Source organism: Sminthopsis crassicaudata, chromosome 1, assembly GCF_048593235.1.
Source record: "Sminthopsis crassicaudata isolate SCR6 chromosome 1, ASM4859323v1, whole genome shotgun sequence".
NCBI lineage: Eukaryota > Metazoa > Chordata > Mammalia > Dasyuromorphia > Dasyuridae > Sminthopsis > Sminthopsis crassicaudata.
The window spans coordinates 54,580,041-54,606,674 of record NC_133617.1 but is presented as its reverse complement, the minus strand read 5'-3'; the positions used below and the strand labels follow the sequence as shown (position 1 = coordinate 54,606,674).

The window sequence follows — 26,634 nt, the reverse complement described above, 5'->3', positions numbered from 1 at the left end:
TTGGGTGGGCTCCTAGAGGCTGTCTTTTCCAAAGCAAAAAACAGCACACAAATCCCTCCCTACAATATCTCCAATAAGTGATCATCAGCTTCCACTTGAAACCTCATAGATAGAAAACTCATCACTTCCTAAAGCATCACACATTATTTTCAGAAATCTGTTATTGCAAGGAAGTTTTTCCTTATATTTAATTGAAATGTTGAGATTTCAGATCTCTGGAACTTCTACACATTGACCACAATTCTAGAAGGCAGCTAAACTATCATGTGCAATCTCAATCACTGGCTATGTGACTCTTGGCAAATCTCAGTTTCCTCATCTGTAAAATGATGAAATAGAATTTTGTTTCCCTATAAAGTTTCACTCATTAATCCTAACTCTGCCCCCTGAGACCAAGTAGAACATGTTTGTTCCCCAATATTTTCATTTAGATTAGAAATGAATAGAATTAGAAATTAGGAATGAATACCTATCATTTATACCGTGCTTTGTAGTTTGCAAGGTACTTTACATATGTAATTATCTCATTAGATCCTCAAAGCAGCCTGAATTAAGTGCCATTATTATCCTAATTTGATGAGGAAGCTAGTGACTTGCCTATGGTCACACAGCAGTATCTGAGGCAGGATTTGAACCAAGGTTCTGCTGACTTTTAAGTTTAGAGTTCTTCATTCTTCAAAGCATCTCCAGCCCTTCAAGTATTTGAAGACAACGATTTTTCCTTCCCCTCCCCTAACCACCCACCTCTGCTTGGCTTCTTCTGTTCCTTGAGCAACATGGGTATGGTGGGAGAAACACTGGATTTGCAGTCAAGTCACCTAAGTTTTTTGAGCCTGCCATTTTTTATGTGTGAAATTGATGCAGGCGTAGCCCCCTTTAAGATCCCTTGTACCTTTGATATTCCTTGTTTAATCTCCAACTTCCTTTGGGCTAGTTTCGGTTTTCACCCCCCCCATTCTAATGCTCTGAAATTCCTTTCTGGGGAGACACTGAGGAGATAACAACAGAGAATTCCTGTCTTATTTACAAAAACAGAGAATTCTTGTATTATTGACAAATATCTCCAGAACCTCTTGGATAACATCTCTGTGCAAACATTGTTTTGATGACTCTAGTTATGTATATAAAGAAGGTTAAAAAATGAAATCTTTGCATTTGGTGTATGCCAGCCAATGCCCGTCAACTGACGTCCCCTTGCAGGCAGTCTGGTCTTCCTGAAGGCCAAATGCCTGTCTATCCCTTTACTATCAATAAAGACTTTGTTTCCATACAGCATCAAGTAGCAAATTCATTTGCTACCGACCCCGCCCTTGATTACTTTGGGAAGGAGAAAAGGAACTGACCCATCTCAGTTTAAATCCTCAGTTTACTCCTCATCAAAATGATCAAAGGAGCATATCTCACAAGGTTATTGTACATGGGATGCCACATGTAGAGCTGTAGAACCTCGAAGCTCCATCCAAATCTCAGTTCTCCTTATAGCTTGGGTGTGGGCCCGACTCCCAGTCCTCTAGGCCCAGGCTGGCTTGTTCGAGTCACCCATAACCTCAATCATTGAAGGACCATTTCTTCAGTCAAAATGAAACCAGTTAAGAGACCTAGAAAGGCCCAAGTTTCCCCCTGCATCCAGAGCCATATCCAGTCCTGATTTCCATCTGGCCACTGGACCCAGAGGGCTCTGGAGGGGAAAGAGAGGCCAGTGTGCCCAGCCTCCCTCATTGAAATCCAATTCATTTGCATGTCATGGTATCACCTCCCGGGGTCATGGTCCTCTTGGAGAAGGAAGTACAACTCACTTTGCCATGGCCAGTGGGTTCCTCAGAGGAGCAGCCCCAAGCCTGTTACCCTACCCTCAGGATTATCCAGGCAACCTTGTGGGTGACTTCCTACCAATACCTGAGTTCATGAGCTCCACCACTGGATTTCTGATGAACAGCACTCATTTACTCTTCATCTAAGCAGTTACTGAAAATGCAAAGCAAACACATAATTTGCCCATAAACTCTCCCACTGGTGTATGTAGAGTCCATAGGGAGAATGGGTACACAGCTAAAATCCCAGACTAATAGAATAGCCTTGGAGGGAATGCACATAGCCATGTGTACTGTACTCATAACTCAGAAACTGTAGATTTTCATATCCTTTTCCTACCTTAGAGTTGTTCCTGTCCAGGAAAATTCTCAGATGAATGTGATCTTTGGGCCAGAAAATTCTCTCACTGCTGAGCTGAGCTGCTCTGGTCTGGTCTGGTCCACAATATGCTTGCCCAACACCTTTCTGGGCACAGCATCTCTGCCAAACAAGCTGATTGGCCCCTGGCTTCTCTGTTCTCTGAGCCTGACCTGTTCTCCAGCTCATCTGGACTGACTTCTTAATCTTAATACTCATCCCCGCCAGCTTTGGGCTTAGCCGCTACCTTCCTCCTTTTGGGAAAAGATAGTGAGATCTAGCTGATCACTGTGCTTCCTAAAGAGGGACCTAGAAGTGGCTGCAGGATTCAGTTCATTTCAGCAAACGCTTCTCAAATACCTACTATGTATAAGTCAAGGCCCTGGTCAGTTGTTGGGAAAAAAAATAGCTAAAAGCTTCTTGGGACTTGGTCTTAAGATGCTTAAGGTCTAATAAAGGAAAGAAGCAAGTACGCAAAAAATAAAACAAAGCACCTATTGTATAAGGGAAAGAATGATAAGTGGAAAAGAGCTATCTAGGCAAAGTGCCCTGAAAAATTTAAGAAGGGAGAGATCATTTTCACCTGGGAGGTAAAGGAAAGTTTCATGAAGAAAGAAGCACTAGCATCGAGTCTTCAACAAATGGAGGCGAAGGAGAATGGGGAAGAGCAGTGTCCATTTCAGGAATCATGGGATGGGAAGGAAATGGAAAATAACCCAACTTGGTGAAAACATAAGAGTAAATGAAGAAGAGTAGAATGAGATAAGGCCATACAGATGGATATAGATGGAGAGTGCCAGATTGTGGGAGGCCTCGGCAATCGGTAGGCAGTCAGTTGAGTAGGTATTTATTAAGTACCTACTATGTGCTGTGCTAAGGATGGGGATACAAAGAAAGGCAAAAGATCATTTCTGCTCTCAGGGAAGCAGAGTCTAATGGGGTAATAACATGCCAAAAAGTACATACAAACAAGATAGAGACAGGACAAATTGGAGATAATCAACTGATAAAAGCAGGTTTGGGAAAGGTTTCCTATTGAAGATGGGATTTGAGGTAATAGGAAACCACTCACAGGATATGAAGAAAGGCTTCATATGATGACAGTGATGACTAGAAAGATGACTTAGGTCTCCGTGGGAAGGATAGACTGGGGACAGAACAGTCCAGAAGCATGAAGACTAGTTAGGAGGCTGTCCTAATGGTTCAGGCAAGAAATAAGAGTCTGAACAAGAGTAGTGGCAATGGGGAGGTCTGAGCAAGTCAGTGAGAATACACGTTCTCTCTCGAGTCTTTCCCCCAAGTCGCAATGATGACAGGATAAGAGCTGACATTTGTGCAGACTCCCTTGGTCCTCACAGTTGGCACTCCAGTTATGAACATCTCCACTTTTTGGAAGCTAGTACATGTCGAAATCAGGCTTTGGGTCCAGTCTCTTGATTCCAAGTTCTGGGCTCCTCCCATTAGCAGCCATTGCCTCCCCAGCACTGTTATCTTTTCAGTAGAAGTGTAAGAGCTTTCCCAAGTCAAGGCCTGGACGTGAGGACTACCTGGCTCATATCTTGCTTAGGCCACTGACCCATACTTCCCCTCAGCTTCCCCTCCTGCAAAATGAAGGTAATACAAATGCCCCTTTGATGGGAGCATCATAAGCTTTAACTCATCTGCATTTATAGAGCAGTTGGGGTGAAAGGGAACCTGGAAATACAAGTCATTTCTCTTCCTCACAGGGAATAAAGAAAGAACTGAAAACACCCTTTGAACAATGTAATGTTGTGGGCAGAATGTTGCCTTTGAACTAACCCATAAAACAAGCTGGCTTCCTTTTATTTATTGCTTGCTGGTCTCAGTCTCTTTTTTAACCCAATAAAGACAGAAACATCACACAGTGATTATTTGTTAGTTTTATATGGCAGTTTTCAATCAAAGAACTTAAATCTCTTAATAAACTATAATTGTTTTTTTGTACAATACCCCATTATTATCCCCATTTGAGATTATAGAATGTCAGAACTGTAAGGGACCCTAGAAGACAGAAGAAAGAACCTTGAGTACAAACCTTGTCTCTTAGGAAAATCAAGACCCAAAGGAATTTGCCCAACATTAACTATTCAGATATATTTTCTTCCACTTGAAAAATCCTTACACTGACTTCCTCTTAACATTTTTTTTTCTTTTAAAAATTTTTAGAAACTATAGACTAAGAGAGCCAAATGACTGTTCCCTTATAGGGAACCGTTAGACGCAGACTTCTGGATTCCACACTTTTAAACTGAGAACATGGGAGAATTCTGCTAAGTGAGTATTTTGAATGTCAATCCAACCCAGAAGTACATTGTTTGGAGAGAATTTTATTAACTCTTACAGGCAATGAATAAAGTCATAAAATCTTAGAGTTGGAAGGCACCTTGGAAGTCATGGTGGTGATAGCTTCCATTGCCATAGGTCCTTAACAATCTTTGCAGGCAGTTAGTGGGATGGTGTACCAGATGAGAAGTCAGGAGACTTATTTAAATGCTGACTCCATTTTCTAATTATATATCTGCCAGTTAAGTACCAGTATGTCAGATTCCATTTACGATCTGTTGTCCAAGTCTAAGAGTGGAGAGCAAGACTTTTTAAGCACAATAACTGCAGCCTCGTTTTGTTTTTTGGTGTATATGGATAAAAGAGGTATGCTTAGTGATCCTTCAAATGAAGGTCTTAATAATAACAATCCATGGTATTGTTTCTAACTCTATGGTCATAGGTAAGTGTCACTTCTCTTCTCTAAGCCTCGGTTTTCTGATTTATAAAATGAAGATAACCTACAGCATTTTTTACATCATAGAGTGGTTGCAGAGAAATCATTTTCAGACTTTACCATGCTGTTATGGAGGTCATTATTACTTAGTTAGAAATCACTTTATGCATGCTATCTGTTCTCTCACAATATCCCTGCCTACATGAGCAGTTGTACACCATTTCAGAGCTCGTAGAGAGCTGGTAAAAATGGTTTCCTGATATGCCCAAAGGCAATGAGAAACATGGTATCAGGGGACTTTTGTGACCATGGAGAACCTAAGCCATGAAGAAAACCAAGGCTTTTGCAGACATCTGTTGCACATTGCCTCTCCCAAGCTCATCCCCATCGTCATCCCTCAAAAACCTCTCTCTTCACTGTTCTCTCAGCCCGCCTTCCCCTTCAGTTCTGGAAGCCGTCATCCTCTGAGATGGTTTTCCTGAAGACTCGGAGCCTTGTTTCCATGGCCCTCTCCTCCCTGCCTTCTGCTCTCATCAGGGAACTTCAGCGCCCTAACTCCCAGCCCCTCTCCTTGCTCAGGTCTCGTTACCCGCCCTCCCTTCTCAGAAATGGCCATGCTCCTTTTTTAATGGTCAGACTTCTGATCTTGGCATTACCAACAAAGTGCCACCTCCACGTCTGTGAACCCTGAAATTCCCTTACCTGACTATAGCCGGGTCTGATCCCTCCCCCTCCTTCTTGTGACTCCCAATGCTCCTCTTCATCCCCAGTTTCCCCCAAGCCTCCCCTGGCCACACTGCCCTCCCTTCTCCATCTCGACAGCTGGGTGAATCCACTGAGCTGGAGCCGGCACTTCCTTGCCCTGTCCTGTCGCCAGGCTGGCCAGGCTGGCCCTAGGCACCGATGACTTCCGCCATCTGCTGCCTTCACTGCCTCTGCTGGGCTGCTGAGTGAAGCTGGAGAAAACCAGCCGGGTTGTACCACAGTGTGTGAGCATGATCTCGCTTGGGACCTCACTGGGCAGGAGCCATCCTTTCAGGCCTTCCCAGTGATCCACTCTCCCGCTCTCCATCTCTCCTCCAGCCTCTCATGGCTCCCCCAGCCCAGCCCAGAGCTCTCCCTCACGCTTCACGCAACACAAGTGGAGCCGTTTTTGAGAAGCTCCTTCTGGCCTCCTCCCCATCTCCCACCACTCAGAAGTCGGCCACTGCTGACTCCTCTTCTCCCGGTCTCTCCTCCTTGCCAAGGCGAGCCTCTCCACCCGGTGACTCCCCCAGCTTGGAGCGGATGGCCCCCTCTCACCTCCACTCTCACCTTTAGTCTCCTCTTGTCCGCCGGCTGCAGACGGCCCCGCATCTCTCCCACAGTCCCACCGTCGGCCTCCTGGAGAAGGCCATCCACAGCAGCGCCAGACTTTATTTTCCCTCCTTTCCCCTTTAGTCTGGCCCTCATCACTGGGCTGCTCCTCCCCCGCTCTCCAGCCTTTGGTGCTGTGACCACAGCTTTCCTCTCCAGGTTTCCATGACCCTCTGTCCGGTTCCCCTGCTCCTGATCTTTGCTCAGGTTCTTTTCCTAGATCTGGGTGTTCTCCAAGGTTCTTTCCTGGGCTCTCTTCTCTTCCCTCTGTGCCATTTCTCTTAATGATCTTATTAGCTCCCAGATTCAGCTCATCTCTGTGCTAAAATTCTCTGCTGTACTTAACCTGCCCTTGCCTCTCCCTGACCTCCTTGCATTTCCAAGCGCTTTCCGGACATCTAGAACTGATCTTAAACTCACTGTGTCCAAAACCAAACTTACTGTCTCCCCCACCCCTTCCCCTCTTCCTAGTACCCCTGCTACTAATGAGAGCACCTCATCTTCCCAGTCCCCTCCCAAAAGCTCCATGTTATTTCAGCTCTTGACTAGCCTCCCGCCCCAACCCGATCTGCTGCCAGGGCCCCCGTCTCACCTTTGTAACATCCTTCACACGTGTCCTCCTCTTGTCTCTGGCACTGCCGCCACTGGTCTGGGTCACCCCCTGCTCCATAGACTCCAGTGGCTCCCTATCGCCTCAGGATTAAATATAAAGTCCTGTGTTCAGCGTTCAAAGCTCCTCACAACATGGTTGCTTTCTAATATAACATGGTCTCCTTCCACCTTTCTGTTCTTCATACATCTCATTCCCTCTCCTTGGGATTCAGACACCGATCTCCTTGCCATTCTTTATATATTACACTCCATCTCTTGGTCCTGACTTTACTGCCATTTTCCCATGGGAATTCTCTCCCTTCTCATCTCCACCTCCAGGCTTCTTTGGCTTCCTTAAAATCCCAGCTAAAACCCTCCTTCCCAAAAGAAATTTGCCCTCATTCCCTTAACAGCTATTGCCTTCCCTCTTGATTATCTTCATTTGAGCCTGTAGAGAGCTTGCTTGTGCAGGGTTCTTTGTAATTTTTCTCCCTGATTAGATTGTAAGCCCCTGTGGACAGAGAAGGTCTTTTGCCTTTCTTTGTTTCCTCAGCTTTTTGCACAGAGGCTGGCACAAAGTAGGTCTTTAATAAATATTAATTGACTGACTGACATAGAGAAGGATATTGTAATATAGGTTGAAAAGTGTGGTTTGCTTATAAAAAAGGAGACTAAAAGAGAGAGATTTCCCAGAAATTTCATGTCTTTATATCATGACTACTTTCTTCAAAAAGAGTTGGAAGGCTTTGATATGATGAGTACTAAACAACATTGCAAAACTACAGTTTACCATAGAGATCCTGACATACATGAATTGACTGGTTAGTGATGGAATCATTTCAAATCAACTGTTTACAGTTGGGCTGTCAACTTGTTAGAACAAAGATAAGAATCAACACCAAATTAGAAGAAAGGATAAAGATGAGAAGATATGGCAATTAAAACAGATCCAACCACTCATTTGCCCAATTCTTCTGGAAAACAATTTTAAATTATGCTTTAAAAGTGGCTAAAATATTCATGCCCTTTAACCCAGAGATCCCTCTGTTAGAATATGTCCCAAAGAGACCAAAAACAGAAACATCCTACATACATCAAAATATTCATTGTAGTACTTTTCACGTACCCAAGAACTGGCAGCGACTTTAAAATTTACAAAGTATTTTTATAAATATCATATCTCTTGATTTTCATAACAACCCTAGGAGGTAAGTGCTATTATTACTCCCATTTTTCAGATGAGGGAACTGAGGCAGACCAAGATTAAGTAACTTACTTAGGGTCACACACGTGGGATTTGATCTCATGATTTGCAGTCCCTGCAACATTAGTAAGTATTGTGCAAAGTTAGCTACTTTTAGTAGTAATAGTAGAAGTTGCATTCCTAACTCCAGGTTCAGCACCTTATTCATTGTGCTATGTAGAGTGGTTAAACAAGTTGTGGTCTGAGTATAATAGAATATTATTGTACTATTTAAAATGAGATGTTCAGAGTTCAGAGAAAACATGGGAACATTTGATCCAAAGTGAAGTAAGTAGAATCACAAAAACAACATATGCAACGATTACAAAAATATAAATGGAAAGAATAAAAGAATGAGTTGTTATCATGCACTTTTCTTCTTTGCAGAGATGGAAGACTATGAGTAGGAGATATTTTATATATTGTTGGTATGTTAGTTGGTTTGGATGAATGGTTCTTTTCTTTTTTATTACAAAAGATGAGTCTTGAGGAAGAAGGACAGGGAAAAGGAATGTATCTGGAAATGGAGATGATTTAAAAAACAAAAGATATAAATAAAAATAAGATAAAATATAAGGTAGAATATCTCCAACCTGACCTATTCAAATAAGCTATTGATGATAAAGATGGGAAATGATTAAAGAGAAGACATTGACCCAGATTATCATCATTTCCTATCCAAGTTAACAGTAATTATTAGCACAGTGAAGCATTTCTTTCCACACCAAATAAATAAATGTCAAAAACTGTTTTGACCAGAAAACACTTGTATTCATTGTCAAGCAAAGAGAGGCATGGCAGCCAAGGGTAACATCAGTTAGAGTATAACGTAATTCACAAAGTCTCATGGGGGAGGATGGTGAAAGATTCTAAGCAGTATTGCCTTTTAAAATAGTGAAGATTGATATAGAGAATACATTTGCAGAAAGTTTGGTGTGAAGTCCAGTTAAACTAGATAATCCCAAGAATTTTTGTAGATGATTCTAGAAGGACACTAAAGAGATAAAAAGTGAAAGAGCTTTGTCAGCATTTCCACAATAAACTTTCTTCACCAGTAACAGTGGAAACACCATATTTGGACTCTAAATTTCAGTTCCTGAAATGAAATCAATGTTCTAGGCAGATGGATTGGAGAGAAGACAAAAGAAACAAAGAAAACCATTATTTGACTAATAGGCTAGACCAGGCAAGAAGTGATAAGAGTGCGGGTGGAGAGAGAAAAACAGATGCAAAAGATCTTGATTTGACAGCATTGTTTTCCATTTTTGTTTTTGTATCCCCAGCACCTTCACATAGTAGTCACGATCATTGAGTGTTAGAGGGTGGATGTGGCTGGGGGAGGGAAGAGGAAGGAAAGACTCAAGAGTAACTCGGAGCTTCCTTCAACTAAAACCGGGGAGTTAGGAAGGACAGCGTCATTCTGAGAAAAAGATTACGGCCCTCCTCTCTTCTCTCATGTCCCAAATGGTACATCTAGTCCTAATCTTTCTCCCAAATCCTGCTCAGGTATCCCCAACTTCCTGTTTGATATCTCTTTTGTTGTATCTCAAAATCAACACATCCAAAATGGAAGCCCTCGTCTCCAGCAGCATTCAGTCATCACGTGGCAGAGCTGGGCTCAGTCTCACATCCAAGGCTCTGGTCAAGTGGCTCCTCTGGATCCGGCTTCTTTCCTTTTTTTCCTCTCCCTTCAAGCACTTGGCCAGGCCTGGGAGCCTGAGAGCAGCTAGGGAGGCTTCCCTAATTTACTGCCAGAACTAAGTGAAGCTCAGGACACCTTGGAATAAGTAGACTGGTAAAAGAGACCCTGAAAAAGGACGGGCTTATAGAGGGAGCTCCATTAATAAATGGCAGGTTTTTAGAAACAGTGCACTGGTGTAAAGTGTTCTGTTTTCTTGGTGATTTTCCCCAAAGGGTCAGCATCTCTGAGCTTGCTTAATTGTGCTCTCTGCATTAGTAATCTCAGCATCTTCCCAGCCAGCTGTGGCCAATTTTCTCTAGAATTATGGCAAAGGGAGGCCCAGGTTTCCTTCCCCTGCTCTGCCCTCTCCCACCCCAAAGCAGCAAGGTCTCTCCAATTCCATGGGCACTGTAGGGTCACCTCCGCAGAGCGCCACCAGCTCATTCCATCGCTCTCGTAGTTTTAGGAGTATCTTGAAGGACAAGGATTCTTCTAAAGTGATCAGCGTGAGTTCCCATTCCGGTATGTTCCCTTAGTACAAATTACCAGCGCTTATTGCCCCGAGATCAAACAATCTACCTTCTCTGTAGGGGTGATAAGCGATTCACATTAATTAGCTCTCGCAAAGGGATATTTACTGAGAAGATGGAACCAGAAGTCTGGCCATCCCTCTTCTCCCCTCCAATCAATAATTAATCACTAAGTGTCTACAATATGCCAGCCACTGCACTAAACACTGTGTACACCAAAAGGAAAAAAGAAGTCCCTGCCCCTTCCGGAGCTTGCAGTTTAGTGAGGGAGACAACATGTAAATTAATATGTACAAAGCAAGTTAGATCCAAAATAGATGGGAAACGGAGCTAAGAGAAGCTGGGATTCTTGTGAGAACTCAGCAGCAGCCAGGAAGGTCAGGAGAGGCTGCAGCAGCGGCAGAAGTGCCCACGCTGAGGGAGGGGAGTCCGGCCCAGCCGGGAGGCCGCCGAATCAGTACGGGTTGGGGAGCAAGGCTGGGAAGGTGGGCGGGGCGGGGCTAGGAAGGCTTAGAATGTCAAGCAAATATTTTGTATTTGTGCCTGGAGGCAATAGGGAGCCTCGGCGGCTCCCGGAGGAGAGGTGACTTGGTCTGGTTTAGGAATGTGGCTGAAGGAGAACGGGAGACCGCCCCAGACGGGCCTAACGTGGTCCCGGTGGGAGGGAGCAGGGTCCGCCTGCAGCGTGGGCAGGACAGGCCCGAAGGGTGGGATGAGCTCACCCAGGCGGACGTTAGAGAGGGAGAAGAAAGGAGTCCGGGGAAAGGGGGCATCGCCCCCTCCTTCCATCGCGGAACTGGCCTCGGGAGCGGCGCCGCCCAGCCCGGGGGTCTCAACCGGCCCCTCGCGGCCTTTCGGAGCTCACGGGGCCCTCCCTCCCCCCCAAGATCGGAGAGCGCTACAGAGGGGACGGAAGCAGCCGAGACGCTCTGCAGCCTTGCTTCCCCTCTCCCCCCTCCCGCCTCCTCGCGGCCCAGAAAGAGCCGCGGGGGGGCCACGAGCACCTTTGTAGACAGGTTAGGCTCCAGCTCTGCGGCCACCCATAGCGTGCGTGGAGTGTCTTGCGTGCTTACAGATACGGGGGTGAGCTGTGTGTACACGCGCGGGGGTGTCAGGGGAATCCACGCGTGCCCACGGGACGTGCCCGTGCCCACGGATATACACGTGTGAAATGCAAGGCTGCAGGGGTGCCTGCTCCCTCCTGCACGTGCACGCTCACCCACGCTCATCTCCCACGCCCGGGGAAGCGGCGCAGTTTAGATGGAATCACAGTCCGGACAGCCTTGAAGCAACATGCGGAATTCAAGACGCACTTCTAAAAAAGTGATTTGTGATTTCACTTTAATCCCATTCTTGGTTGTATTTTGTATACGGAATTGTGGGGTTTGGGTGTGGGTTCAAAATCTTTTTTTCTGTTTTTGGTTAAAATTGGACTAGATGCTTTTTTTATCCGTTCTGGCTTTAGCTCTGTGGCCCTAAGTTCTTTTCGGTTTCTGAGCCTCTTCCATTCTATGGGGAGACGGCAGAGGCCGGGGGAGGGTTGGCCCGGTCGGCTCCCGGGTCCCTTCCTTGTCCTTTGTACGAAGACGGCCGCCCGGCTTCCCCAACCCGCCAGTAGGGGGCGTGCGTCCCGAGGCGGTCGTAGCACAGCCTACCGGGAGAAACATGATTCCCTCGTCCGGGCAAAGCGGCTCCCCACCCCCCCAGCCTCCCCCATCCCACCCCTCCCCCGTCGCAGCTGCCTCCACAAACCTGGTGGCCCAGCCCAGCAGCTGCCACCCGCGGGGGATCTGGGGCGGAGCCCGCCCACCTCCCAGGTAAGCTGAGAAAATCCTGTTTGGGGAGTTCCGCCCTCTGTGACCCTTGGGGAGCGTTAGCCAGCTCGTGCGCAGTCCGGGGCCAGGGGGCCCGCCGCGATCGAGCGGAGAAAGGCCTTGTCCCCCACCCCGGAAGTGTATGAGGGGCTTCGCAGATGTGCCCCAGGCTGGGAGGGGCCCGGGGCCCGAGAGCGAGCCCGGCTTGCTGCGGAGCAGAGAGGCCCCTGGAGACCGCCGGCCCCGTGCCCGGGCCTGACCTACTTCCCACAGAATGTGGCCCGCTTGCGCCTCAGCTCCCAGGGAGCGGCTCGGGCCGGAGGCAGCGGCCCCGGGCGGGCTCTGGGAGTCAGTGTGAGTGAGAAGCTTGGCCCAAGGGTCTCCCAGAGCTCTTAGTCCCGGAGTCCGACGCGGGGCCTTGGCTTCCTTGGGAACACCTAAAGGGATGTCGCCGGAGAGGGAGGTGTATCGGCGGGTGGCCGACGGGTGCTGTCCGCAAAAAGCGTGACTGTGGGCAGATATTAGGGAGGTATCCAGTGAACGCTTGTGGGATCCGGCCCCGCCCCCCGAAGTCCAGCGTCTTTGTCCACAAATTGTAGGCAAATCCAAGGAAAACCGCTTTTTTTTGGGACAAATGGAAAGTTCTGGGCTGAAGTTAAAAAAAAAAAAAAAGCACAGGGAGGGGAGGGGGAGGGACGGAGGAGCTGGTTGAGATCTTGGGGGAGGGTGTCTGATAGAAGCCCTCCGAACCTTCTGATAAGCATTTACAGCCTTTGGAACTAGCCCCTTCCCAACCCCCACGGGCCACAGGGCTGTGACTTCCCAGGGCGGTGCGTCCCTGTCTGACAAAGGTCACCAACCGGTAGAGTACTCTGGGGTCTGGGGGAAGCAAATGGTAAATTCCCCCCATTCCCCGTGACAGGATCCATTACACCTGCCCTCCTCACAAGTCCGCGCCCCGACCCCGGGGCCACGTGCTCCCCCAGCTTGAGCTGCCTGTCGGGGTCTGGTCTCTTCTAGCGCCAACACGCCGAGTTCTGAAGCCCCTTCTGGCCTGGCTGTTTTATGAGTAGGATCCGCAAGGATGTAAATAATGACCAGAGCTTCCTGTGCCGGGGCCTCGCGGGGCCCTGGAAACTTTAGTGTAAACGCATAGAAATGGGAAGGGGGGAGACCAGCGCCCCCCCCCCCACATCAGGGCTGTCACTATCGCCACCCCCGAGCGGAGAAGCTTTGGGCCTGCCTCAGTGCCACAGGCGCGCCGCCTTCGGGACCTACGCTCCGCTCTCAGCCGCCTCCAGGAGGGACCCCTTTTGTATATTTATTAAATACTATGATTTGTTCTGACAGCCTCTAGTACCAGACCCCCCTCCGTATTTTCTGAGCGAACCTAGGGCTCGTCTCCTCCGTGATGGGGGGGGCCATCCCCGCCCACCAGGTTCTTTCTCTTGCGGATGCCTGGGACTACATGGGCCTCTAAACCACACACGCTGCCCTGAGCGGTTAGATATTCCGCCCGTTTGTCTTGTTTCCTTGGTAAGTGGGAGCCACAGTGCAGAATTCTCTTCATCCTTTATATCCCTTAGCGTATCCCATCCATTCTTCAACAATGCTTCTAGATGAATTTTAAAAAACAGCAGATTTGCTCTTTTCCCCCAAATTCTGCAGTAGCTCCCTATTGGCTGCTAAGTCAGGCCCCCAGTCCTCTGCCCGGGACTCAGGCTCTCCACCACCGAGGGCCTTGTTCCCCAGCCTCGGTCCATGGAACTCCCACGGAGGCCGCTAGGTGGCGCGGTGGGGTTGGGAAGCCCTGAGCCAGTCACCTAATATCTCTGCCTCAGTTTTCCTCACTTGTAAAATGGGGATAATGATGGTTCCTGCCTCACCGGGAGCGGGCGCTCACCAGCACAGTGCCTGTCACTTAGAAGGTGCCAACGAAGGTTTGGCCCTTCCCTTCGCCCCCAACCGAGCTGGATGACTCCCCGACCAGCACGAGCGGCCGCAGCCGGCTCGTGGGCCATCTCGCCCCCTCCCCGCCCCCCCCCCCCAGTTCTCAGCTCCACGCACGAGTGCGGGGCCGGGCGTAAGTGTGCCGCCATGCTGGGAGCCCCGGGGGCCCGGCCGCATTTACAGACAAATCCGTGTTTAGTGTCAGTTGGTGAAATGACCTTCTGGAGAATTGGGGGTACGGGGAGTGCTGTAGTTTCCCCTGCGCCCGCGCCAGTGAGCCGGGAGGGAGAAGACCAGCCGGAACGAGGCACCACAGAAAGGGGCGAGAACAGACCGAGGGCTTCCCACCTAATTTTGCTTTATTTTCCTCTGGTGGCCGGGGGAGATCCCGGCCCAGCCCGTCTCTGCCGGCTCCTGAACCCCGGCCCAGCCCGTCTCTGCCGGCTCCTGAACCCCGGCCCAGCCCGTCTCTGCCGGCTCCTGAACCCCGGCCCAGCCCGTCTCTGCCGGCTCCTGAACCTGACCTCTAGTGGTGAGAGGGAATGCTGGTGCGCGCTCAGAACTGCGGGCCCGGGGCCCAGGAAATCACCGCTCGGGGGCGGGGCCGCTGGGGATGCCCACAGAGACTCCCCCCTCCCCTCCCGCCGGGGTGTGGAGTAACGAAGCCCCTCGTGTGCGAGGGGGAGCAGACGCGACGGCTCAGAGAGCGGGGAGTGGCTGCTTCATGGGGAACCATGGGAGCTCTTCCCAGCTTGGGGGACTCTGAACACGCGCCAGGCATTTGGGAGGCAGTGTCCCAAGCAACACAAAGGCAGAAACAAAAGGCTCCGCCTCAAGGGAATGAATGTTTTTAAGGGAAAACTCCATAATGGACAAATATAGGCCAGGTTTGGGGTGAACACCAACTCTTTCTGAAGGCAGAGGATCCGTGCCTGAGGGCGCAGCCGGGGGCTCATTTCTCCCGGAATGGGGAAGTCCTGCCTCCTGGGTGACCCTCAGCTCGGTTCCTTATGAAGATACCTCACAGAGCTGGTGTTGGGGCCCGGGAGGGGCTGGCCAAGATGGCAGTGGGGGGAGGGGGCAGCTGCAGCCTCAGGAATGGCCCCCTCTGAAGCCACGGGCGAGGTCCAGGCTCGGGAGCTCTAGCTGGCGGGGGACACCTCCAGGGACGCAATTCAGGCCCGAGGAGTATAGCTGATCCAGCCGCTTGCTGATGGCCAGTCTCCTTCCTCCAGTGGCAGGCCTCCGTAATCCCCGAGAACGGAATCAGGAATTCCTCACTCGTGGGAAAACTCTGCGCCTCCTCCTGCTTATTAAAGGGATTCCGCATGAGACTGGCGGCTCCGGGAGTCAGGAAGGGATGTGGCCTTGAGCAGAGCTGGGAAGGAGCTCGGAGCGCCCAGAGGGGGAGAGGAGAGGACCCAGGCGCGGTTGGAGGGGCATGTCAGGGAGCTAGGGCTAGGCTGGCTGGCGTGGGCCGCAGAGTGCTAGAGGAAGAGAACCACGGAACCCGTCTGGAAGATTGCAGCCAGGTTATAAGGGGGTGCGGAGGCTAGACAGGATCTGTCTGAGCGGCAGGAGGGGGCGGGGCATTGAAGCTACTTTGTTGTTGTATACTTGTCATTCTTAATTACACATAAACAATATTAAGGTTCATTTTTTAAAAATTTTCAGTTGTGTATTCTCAGCCTCCATCCTTCCCTCTAATCCCTTCTTAAGAAGGCAAGCCATCTAATGCAGATTATACATATTTGATCATATAAAATGCTGTAAGAGAAGATAAAGATTGGAAAAAACAAGGATAATTAGGAAAGTAAAAATAGTATACTTCAGTCTGCACTGAGACCCCCTCAATCGTTTCTCTGGAGATGGGCGGCACTTTTCATTATGCGTCCTCCGAAGTTGTCACAGATCCTTGTGTTGCTGAGAATAACTAAGTCATTTACAGCTGCTCACTATGATGAGAACTAGGTAAGGAGTAAATGAAATTAGGGTTTAATTGAGGTCTAGTGGCAGGTTCCGGGTACAGGAAGTCAAATAGAGCTCCCCTGCAAAACTTTGTGGGGGTTGGGAAACCTGAGCAGATCATTAGAATGGGAGCTGGGATAGCCCTGGATATGTCCCACTGAAATTCATGGGCGCTGGGAATTGGAAAGGAACCCACATCGCCTGTGCAGTGTTTCTGTTACTGTCTATGGTGTTCCCTTTGCATCCGTTCATCTAAGTCTTCCCGGTCTCCATCCTGCCCATCTTTTCCTTCAGACAGGAGTCTTCCTCCACACCCCGGTACTTCCCAGCTGATGGACCCTGAAGCTTCTTGAACAGGATGTGACGAGGCTAGAGCTGCAGTTTTGCCACATTCCTTTGGCCGCTGTGTAGAGAAAGGACCCGAGAGGGGAGAGACGGGGTTCAGAGACATCAGTGAGGAGTGACAGGGAAGAGGGAGGGCACGAAGAGTGGGGGGAGGGGAGAGAATAGAGCTAGGTAAGGTTTCCTGGTCCTGGGGATGAAGGAGCAGAGCAGACGTTAACGATCCTCCTTCGGTGTCATTTCTGCCGACAAAATCCTGTCTGTCGGTGATGGAGAATCGTCTGAGAGCGTCAGCACTTTGGTGGTGATCTTCTCCAGGTCCGCAGTGGCTGTTAGCTTGCCTCTCCATAGAGCTTGCTTCCTGGGACGGTGGCCGTGGGGGCTGAGCTGGAAGCAGGGCCCATTGCTTGGGCAGTGCTACCCAGGGCTCCTGTCAGTGATGGTGGGGGGTGCTGAATGCGGTGGCGGGGAGCCCCTTCTCCTCAGCCTGAGGGGTGATGGCAGCACTAGTATCCCTTGGAGTAGCATGTGGTATATCTTTAATAAGCATGAGGAGGCAACAAGTTTTCCCACAAGTGAGAAATTCCTGAGTCAATTTGAGGGGATTACGGAGGCCTAACCACTGGAGGAAGAAAACTGGCTCCCACAAGCGTCTGGATCAGTTCTACTCATTGAGCCTAAATAACAACGTCCCTGGAGGGAACGGGGCATCCCTGGCCAGCCCCGGGGCTCAGAGGCAGAGCTCCTCCTTTGGTGGGAGCGCCCACATGCCCTGGCCACACCTGTGGCCTCAGAGAGTCGTAGCAGATGGTACCAGAAAATGACCCAGAACCAGCCTCCTTTCTCTCCCTCAGGGTACCTTGCCTGCTTCGATAAGTCATTGTTGGATTTTTGGGGTGAGGGATCATGATGTGTCCCAGTTACAAACTTTGACATAGGGAGTTTAGGGGAAAAACAGGTTTTTTGGGGAAAGATAATAAAAACTCTGCTTTGAACCTGTGGGGTTTAAGATGCCTCACACTTTGAGGTGGGACTGCATGGTAGGAGCAATATTTACTCCACACACAGGATTAGGATGATTTTTCCCTAAAAGCAGTGAAATCCAACTTGAGATTTAGTTGGTCCAGAGGATTATTTTACAGTTAAGAAAACTGAGGCTATGCTCATTAGCAGAACAAAAACCTTTATATTTTTAGGTGGAATAAAGGCCTTTTGTATTCTACTAAAAAAAAAAAAAAAGAAAAAAAACTGAGGCTGAGCAAGGTGATGTGATTCACTCAGGGTCCCACAGCTTGTAAGGATGGTCTACAAGCATCTCATCCAATTCCAGTCCCAAGCCAGAACCCCCAGACTGTCCTGTGCCAGGGCTGGCTCAGAATAGACCTCCAACAAACAGGGCAGGAGAGAGATGAGAACTGGATGGGATTTGAGGGTCACACATGGCAACTGATGAGATCTCTGAGGCAGAGGGAAGAAAAAAAGGGAATAGCAGTAAGAAGTACTTGAGAGTAAAATATAATGGTTCTGTTCAGGATCTGAGGTGTCTGTAAAACATTCAGATATACAAAAGGCAGTGCAAGACACAATCAGGAGAGAAATGGGCCTGATTGTGCTTATTAGTCCTAGGAAGGAGATAATAACTGAATCTAAGATTTCCAAAAGAGAGTTTAGTGAAAGAAGAGGGATCCAGACAGCCTTGTAAGGGGCCCATGGGTGATGATCCAGTGAGAAAGTTTGAGTAGGGGTGGTCAGACTCATAGATAGAGTAAGATTATGGAAACTCTGAGAGGGAGTTTCTGTCCAAGAGGGAGGGCAGAAAGTCCTTCAGAGAGGTCAGAAAACTCTTGGGATTTAGAGATTGAGATCATTGCCAATCTTGAAAAGATTGGTTAAAATGAATGAACAATATAAAGAACTAAATAAGGATAAAGCACTTACACTCTGATTTGGGGAGATAATATACTAGCCCTCTGAACCATATCATCAATGGGTTAGAATCCAATTACACAAGGCCTAAGAATGGTTCTTTTATGTCTTGATGATCTTAAGAGAAGAATGGAAAGAAATAGGTAGAATATACTGAGTAGGAGTGGAAAGAAGAGAAAAGGAGGTTACAGTGGAAATTATATCACACAGAGTGTACAGGCTGACAACTGTACAAATGAGGAAAAGGTCTCTAGCAAAAGAAACTCTTAGGATATATAAAAATATTTTGTAGCTCTTCTTGAGATATCAAAGATTGGAAATCTGAGGGGGACCCATCATTTGTAGAACAGATTATTAAAAAGTTGCTGTAGACGAAAGTGATTAAAAGACTACTTTACTATAAGAAATTATGGTATGGTTTCAAAGAAACCTGGGAAGACCTTTATGAATTGATGCAAGGTGAAGTGAACAGAATGGCAACAATATGGTAAAAGCATATTTTGCATTAAAAGCAAACAGCTTGGAAAGAATTAAGAACTCTGATCAATTTAATGATCAGCTACATTTCCAGAGGACTAATGGTGAAACAAAATAACCCACCTCCTGATGGAGAGGCAAAGAACTGAGGCATTTTATTTATTTATTTTTTTTGGGGTACTTGACCCATGCAGAAATTTGTTTTGATTGACGACACATGTTTGTAATGGATTATGTTTTACTTTTGTTCTCAATTGTAGTGGACAAGGGAGTTGGCATAAGAGGATAAGAAGACTTTTTTTTTTTTTTTTTTTTTTTGCTGATTGGAATAAAACATTTATTTTAAATATTTATAAGATTTATAAAGATACCAGGCAAATACTCTTAAAATGTACTATAATGGAGTATGGACTGAATCTGGAGAGTTGTCATGTCCCCTCACCGTTCTCCCTTCCCATCAAAAAAAAACCAAAACAGTTTCAATAGGTAGTGAGTAGGGGTATGAATGATAAGGGATAAGAAGTAATTGGAAGGTTGGAAAGTGGAAGCAAAGAATCTAGACAGCTTTTTTCAGTTTAACTATGAACTGGAAGGGACAGCAGAGGCAAGTGATTTTTTAAGGTTGGGAGCAATTTGGAAATGTTTGCAGGAAGCATAGAAGGAATTTGGGGATGGCACTGAGTCTTTAATGAGGACTTCTAGGAGAGAAGGCCCCTCACCACCTCCTCAGTTGCCTCTCTATCCTTAGTTTTCTTATGGGAAATCTAAAGCTGCTTCCCTCTGTCCTTTTCACTTTTGGTCCTAGTTGTGTCCTCTGGGGCCAAGCAGAAAAAACTTACTCCCTCTTCCCGGAGGCAGGCCTTTAGATAGTGTCTGAGGTGTCTGTAAAACATTCAGATGTCCAAGAGGCAGTGCAAGACACTAAATCAGGAAGGAAACAGGCCTGAATGTGCTTCTTTGGGAGTACTAGGAAGGAGATAATAATTAAACCTGAGATTTCCAAAAGAGAGTTTAGTGAAAGAAGAGGGATCCAGACAGTCTTGTGAGGGGTCCGTGGGTGATGATCCAGTAAGGAAGTCTGCTTAGGGGTGGTCAGACTCATAGGATATAGTAAGGTTATGGAAACTGAGAGGGAGTTTCTGTCTGTGCCAAGTCCACTGGGACTTCCCTTACTCAGGCTAAACATCTATCTCTGCTTCCTTCAACTGATTGCTCAGAATCAAACACCATACTTGGGTTGGAGGCCAGAATCAAACTCTAAAACAAAGACCTTCCCAGCCCTCCAGCTTTCAACACTGGCAGTCCCTGACTTCTAAGGCAGCACTGATTGATTTTTGGCCATCTTATCCCACTCTTGATTGATTGAGTTCCACTCAGAACTCCAGCTTTAAGATGAACTGCTTTCTAACCTTGCCTTTCTTCTCAGATTTAATACAAGTGTAGCCCATCCCATTCCACCCTGGAGTTCCCACATGTTACTAGGTTCAGTGTGGATTATTTTGGAAATTGTTGTCGTTTGGTTGTTTAAGTTGTGTCCAACTTTTCACGACCTCATTTGGAATTTTCTTGGCAGAGATACTGGATTGGTTTTCTTTCCTAGCTCATTTTACAGACAAGGAAACTGAGGAATGTAGGGTTACAGGAGTTGCCCACACAGCTGGTGACTGAGGCCCACTGAAGCTGTCTTCCTGCTTCTGGGCCCACTGCTTCATCCAGCTGCCCACTATAGCTATAAGTGTACCTACTTGTGTTAAGTGACTCAAACCCTCCTCCCATTCTGAAGACCTCAATCAGCATTGTACAAATGAAAAACCAGGCAAGATACCTAGTTGGAGCAGTATAAACATGTCACTGGAGCAGAAAAGAAATTAAAGAAATGCTGGTCATTAATTTTTTGTTGGCTCATATAAACCTTTTTATTTTGTTTTTTAACCATCACTACCCCAGTGTGAATGGAAAAACAAACGATAAGGAGCCATTGATAAGAAGGGCAAGCTTCCCATTCTCACCACATGTGCATGTCTCCAGGCAGCAAGCCCAGCAGTGACTTGGGTTCCAGAGACAGGGACCAAAGCCACAGAGAAAGAACTGCTTGAAACAGAGCCGAATGACCCTGGCCCCCCTCCCTTGGAGCAGCTCCTGCTCAGCCTGAAGCTGGAGTAGCCACTCCTCGGGAGCTCATTCCCACACCTCTTCCCTAGTACAACTTAAAGGGGAGTTTCTCCTTGTCCAGGTTTCCTCCTGCCAGTGGTAAGTGCAATATAATGGCTTGTTTCTTAGAACCCCTCTCCCGGAAGTTTCACTGGCAGGTATTCCTTAATTCTGGCTTTTCTTAGTTCATAACAAAAAAAAATTGAGGCCTGTAATATTCTCTGCTGTTATTCCTTCTTATTCTCTCTTGTCACTATGACAGCTTCCTCCCGCCACCAACTTCAGTGTCCCCCGAGAATGTTCTTCTTGTTGGGAGGCGTGTATTTGTTGCTTGGCACATGGGAAGTGGGTGACCCCCCCCAAACCCAGAAAAACAAAAAGCAAAAAATAACAGGAAAAGTCAGACAGACGGACATTGGTGTGGCCTATGGGAGCTGATGATGATAGTAGTAGTAGTAATAAGAATAATTGATGGATACTAGCACTTTTATGATTTATAAAATTATTTACACCTATTATAATCTTATACTATTATATGCTGGAGGGTATACATGAGGCTTTGAATCATAGAATGTATAATATCAGAACTTGCCCTTAGAACAAAGAATGTCAGAGCTGGAAGAGCCCTTAGAACACAGGAGGTCAGAGCTGGGAGAATCCTTAGAGACTACCTTGGCCAAACCTCTCATTGAACAAAGAGAAACTTGGGCCCATAGAGGAGCAATGACTTGCCTGCTTTCCTGTTCCCCAGCTTGTGTCCTTCTTTTTCCTCCCATTGTTTCTCTAAACGGGACATGTAAGAATGGTGAAGCTCTAAGGAGGAATAATAGTAAGACCCTCTTGTAATTGTCTCCCCTCACTTTGGAAATCTCTCTTCCACATACTGGTTACTCAGAAAGCTTGCATGTGTTGTTTTCCCCACAATTACTTGTACATGCTTGCTTTGTTTCTTTATATGCACATTCTATATACATCTTGGGAATGTAATCTCTCTCTCTCTGTCTCTCTCTGTCTCTCTGTCTCTGTCTCTCTCTCTCTCTCTCTCTCTCTCTCTCTCTCTCTCTCTCTCTCTGTCTCTCTCTCTTTCTCTCTCTCTGTCTCTGTCTCTCTCTGTCTGTCTCTCTCTCTCTGTCTCTCTCTGTCTCTCTCTCTCTCTCTGTCTCTCTCTCTCTCTCTGTCTCTCTCTCTCTCTCTCTCTCTCTCTCTCAAGTTTCTAACTAAGTGCTTGATTAAGCTTCCTCCCTTTTATTTCCCTTCTATGATTGAATTTTTTTGCTAGTGTTGATGAGGAAATGTGTTCCTTTCAGCAAATGTTTTTGGGCATACTCATTAGGTGAAAAGCACTATTCTGGATAGTATAGATTTAGAGACAGTGATTATAGTCTACTTTAAATGATAAGACATATCTGGTAAGTGGCATTTGAGGAGACCTCAAAGCACAGGTAGGATTTTGGCAAGTACAGATGAGATGGGAAGGAAGAGATATGAGGATTATATAAAAATCAAGGGTTTTTGCATAGACAAAATAAATGCAGCTAAAATTAAAAGGGAAGTGGCAAATTTCTCTCTATCTAAGAGTATAATGTCCTGTATACATATATTGTATTTAACTTATACTTTAACATATTCAACCTGGTACCTGGGGGAGGGGATGGGGGAAAAGAGGGAAAAAATTGGAACAAAAGGTTTTGCAATTGTCAATGCTGAAAAATTAACCATGCATATATTTTGTAAATAAAAAGCTATAATTAAAAAAGAGTATAATGTCCAATATTTATAGGCTGATTCAAAATATAAGAATTAAAGCATTTCCCAAATAGAAAAATAGTAAAAGGATATGAATAGTTATCAATAGCCATGTGAAAAAATGCTCCAAATTACCAATAATTAAAGAAATACATATAAAAGAAAATCTAGGGTTCTACCTTGTTATTGTGCTGTGAGACAGAAAGGAGATGGTTTTGGAGAAACCTAGAAAGATATTAACAGAGCAAAATGAGCAGATCCAGAAGAACAATCCACAGAGTAATAGGTTTTTTTTTTTTTTTTTTTTTTTTTTTTTCCTTTTCCCTGGGGCTGGGGTTAAGTGACTTGCCCAGGGTCATACAGCTAGAAAGTGTCTGAGACCAGATTTGAACTCGGGTCCTCCTGAATTTAGGGCTGGTGCTCTATCCACTGCGCCCCCTAGCTGCCCTACTCCACACAGTAAAAACATTGTAAAGACAAAATACTTTGAAAGGCTTAAGAACTCTGATCAATATGATTACCACCCATGATTATTATTTATTTCACAATATGAAAGTGATGCAATTAGTGGCAGTGCAGAGAGTTGTAGAAATCACTTTTTGGTTGAAGGTGCAGGTCCAATGTGAAAGAATCCATGAACCCAAAATATTAGTGGCAAAAAAGGAAGTTTTATTGGCCCTGAGAAGTTAGTTTTGCTAGAAAGACTGACTTCATCAGTGGCAAAATCCTGGCAGAGAAATAAAAAGGGTTATCACTGAGAAGAAAATGTCTTCACAGCAGGCAAGAGTCCTGGTAGGCAGCTCTGCCCCATTCTGGGCTTTTGTAGAGATAAGAGTTTAGAATTAGCCTTTATTGAGGATTAAGCTCCCAGTTAAAAAGAAAGCCAATGCCCCCAGGCCTAGACACTGATCTTAGAGTTTCAGCCACTCAAAATTAGGCCCAGATCTCCAATTGAATGAAAATCATTTTGAAGACTTCCTGAATGGGGCTCTAGTCTATCCAAAAGATCAATGATGGGGCATGCCTTAGAAAGGCCCAGTCTGGAAAATATGCCTTCTCCTAGACTCTTTGGAGTCTGGAGACCCTGAATCAAAGAGGACATAATTTCAGAGTGATTATTTTACAGATTAAAGGGGACACAGTTTCACCCCCATCAAAGATCCTTTTCTTCCACAACCTCCTCCCCATCCTTTTCCCCCTTAAAATGTACTGTCAACTACAGAGAAGGAAACATTCCTCTGCCACCATTAAGCTATGGATTATTAAACAATATGCTTCTTAAATATGTTGCATAAATTTTCTTAGGAATGAAAGAGAAAAGCTTCACAGTTCAGTGGTAAGAAATTCTTTGAAAGAAAAGAGCAAAAATGAAATTTGAAGACTTCTGCCTTTATTCAGGCTCAGCATTTCTTAAATTATCACTCCTTGGCCTGATTTCCAAGTCAGTTGTTTTGGATAATTAATCAATTTTTGGCTTTCATCCTAATATTTTTATTTTGTTTCTTATTTTCTTTTTCTTTTATTTCTTCTTGTCTCAGAGAGTCATTAAGTTCTATTTGAGCCCTTCTAATTTTCTAATTTGGTACAATTCAAGAATTCTAATTCAAAGATAATTCTAATTTTGGTATATTCTAATTCTTTGAGGAGTCTGCTACTTGGGTAAGATTTTCTCCCTTATGGTTCCAAGTAATTTATTCACCTTTCAATTCTTTCCTGCACAGTTATATTTCATTTATCATTTACTTTTTTTTATTAATGCTTTTTATTTTCAAAACATATATATGAATAATTTTTCAACATTGACCCTTACAAAACCTTAAATTTTCTTCTCCTTTTCTCCACCCTCTCCCCTAGATGACAGGTAATGCAATATATGTTAAACATGTTAAAAAAAAATATATATATCATTTACTTTTTTGAAATCTCTCACGTCATTTCTTTTAGATACTCTTGTAGCCCTTGTGGTCAAGACATTTTTCCCCCCTTTGAGACCATATTTGTAGTTGTGGATTTACTCTTTGGATGGACTAACTTCATGGATATCCCTTGACTCAAAATTCCTTAATAGCGTTTGGTGTTTTTCCAGCTTAGCCCTGACTCTAGCCTCAGTCTGGGGTCATCCAAACTCTTGAATGGAATTGTGGGGCCTTATTTGATCCTGACCTGTTTCCTGATCTCCTCACTGGTCTATGTCTCCCTTTGTATAGGTTTTCAGATTTCTAGCAGGGTTTCCTTCTATGCTCCCAAGCAGAGCTCTACAGAACTTCTGGCCCCTTGAAGCATCCCATCTTCTGGTCTGAGCTCCCGTCCTCTTAGAGGCTTCCTCAAGTAGGGCCCCTGGGAGGTCCCTATCAGGGCATGGCTATAGGCTTCTTGCCTGGTCCCCAGAGTTCAGGCTAGCTTCTACAATGGAACCCTTTTCCAATCCCCATGACTTCCGGACTTCCTTACAGTGCAACCCTGAGCCGAATGGAGGAACTTTGGATTTCATGATGGTTATTTGATCTGGTGCCCTATTTAGATCATTGTTGGTACATGTGAGAATGCCAGGAGTCTCTGCAGCCTTCCATGCAGCCGTGTTCACTGGAAGACCTAGGCCCCTTGTGCCCTTTCTGACTCTGGGTCAGTATTGACAGACCCATTCACTGCACAGGCATGCTTCTTCTGGTATTTTGGTTTTCCAAAATTAGAAGTCTGTAGTATCAGAGGAAGAATGTTTATACTAAAAAGACAAGCTTTTATGGTATTAAAGAGAGACTATTCAAAGTGTTCTGATATTTCCCTGCTGTTGCCCAAGTTTCTCTCTATTGGTACAAAGCACTGGAAATATAAAGAGAAAAAAATCAAAATGTCATCTACCTTCAAAGAGGTTCCATTCTACCCAAGGATATAACATGTCCACAAATAAGTATGAACAAGTTTGTCTTAGAAGGGAGATCTCTAACAACCAGAGGAGTTAGGAAAGGCTTCCAGAAGCAGGGGATTGCCAGGTGGAACCTTAAAGAAATTAGGTTTCTGGGGAGGGCATTCTAGGCATGGAGAATTACCTATGCAAAGGTATGGAGAAGAGAAATGGACCGAAAAATTTGAGGGACAGCAAAATAAGCCAGTTTGTCAGCAAGGCAGAGCATGTAAAGAATAATGTAAAATAAACCTGTAAAGGCAGGCTGGAACCATATTGCCAGGGGTTTAAATGCTGAGCTGAAGCATTTTATCTTAGAGATGAAAACTGCTTGAACAGGAAAGTGATATGGTCAGACCTATGTTTTTGAAAGACTAACAGCAGTGTAGAAGATGAATTGCTCCAACAAGCTAATCACTTCCATCTCTTCACTCCTCCTCTCCCTCAATTCCTAGCTCATACTTATTCCTAAATATCGTGTGGGCAAAGAAACAGAGAGATAAAGAGAAACAGAATCAAAGAGGAGAGATTCAGAGACAGAGATTAGGAGTAGAAGGGGAGACATAGGGAGAGAGGAGATAGAGACAGAGAAGAGATACTGAGAGAATAAGGAATACAAAGAGAGGGAGTGAACAGAAAGGAGGCAGTTAAGGAAGATTGCATTCCTAAGGGAGAATGATTCATCTGCAAATATTCCAAGTCATCCTTCCTCTTCTCATCCCCATCCCTTGTGTGACCATGGGCTGGCAAAGCTAGCCCAAGCAGCCTTCAGTGGAGGGATCTTAGTGGGAAGGGACTTGACTTTGTTCAGTTATAATAATCATTCCAATTTCTGAAGCATTTTAAGGCTTACAAAGCATTTTCTTCTCAGTAGCCAGATAGATGCAAGCATGATTGGTACCCTCAATGCAATTCTAGAAACATAAGGTTTACTTACTGTGGTAAAGGCCTGGGCCAACAAGCATTTGATATTCAAAGCCCCCAAAAGCTCAAAGAAGACTTTTGACCCCAAAACCCCAGTCTTTTCCCTTGAACCTCTCCCAGATTC

General features: G+C 46.0%; 1 protein-coding gene across 5 annotated transcripts in view; it reads left to right on the top strand.

The window, feature by feature from the left end:
* Positions 1-26,634, top strand: part of JSRP1 (junctional sarcoplasmic reticulum protein 1) — an 82,208-nt gene that overhangs the window by 41,717 nt on the left and 13,857 nt on the right. For 2 of the 5 annotated variants that reach the window (XM_074303987.1, XM_074304005.1), the window contains exon 1: positions 11,951-12,127. The exons of 2 other annotated variants lie outside the window; for them this stretch is intronic. The gene's annotated coding sequence lies outside the window, so the exon portion shown is untranslated. Of the gene's footprint in view, positions 1-11,949; positions 12,128-26,634 lie in introns of those variants that run through there. One more of the 5 variants, XM_074304023.1, reaches the window with a different exon arrangement.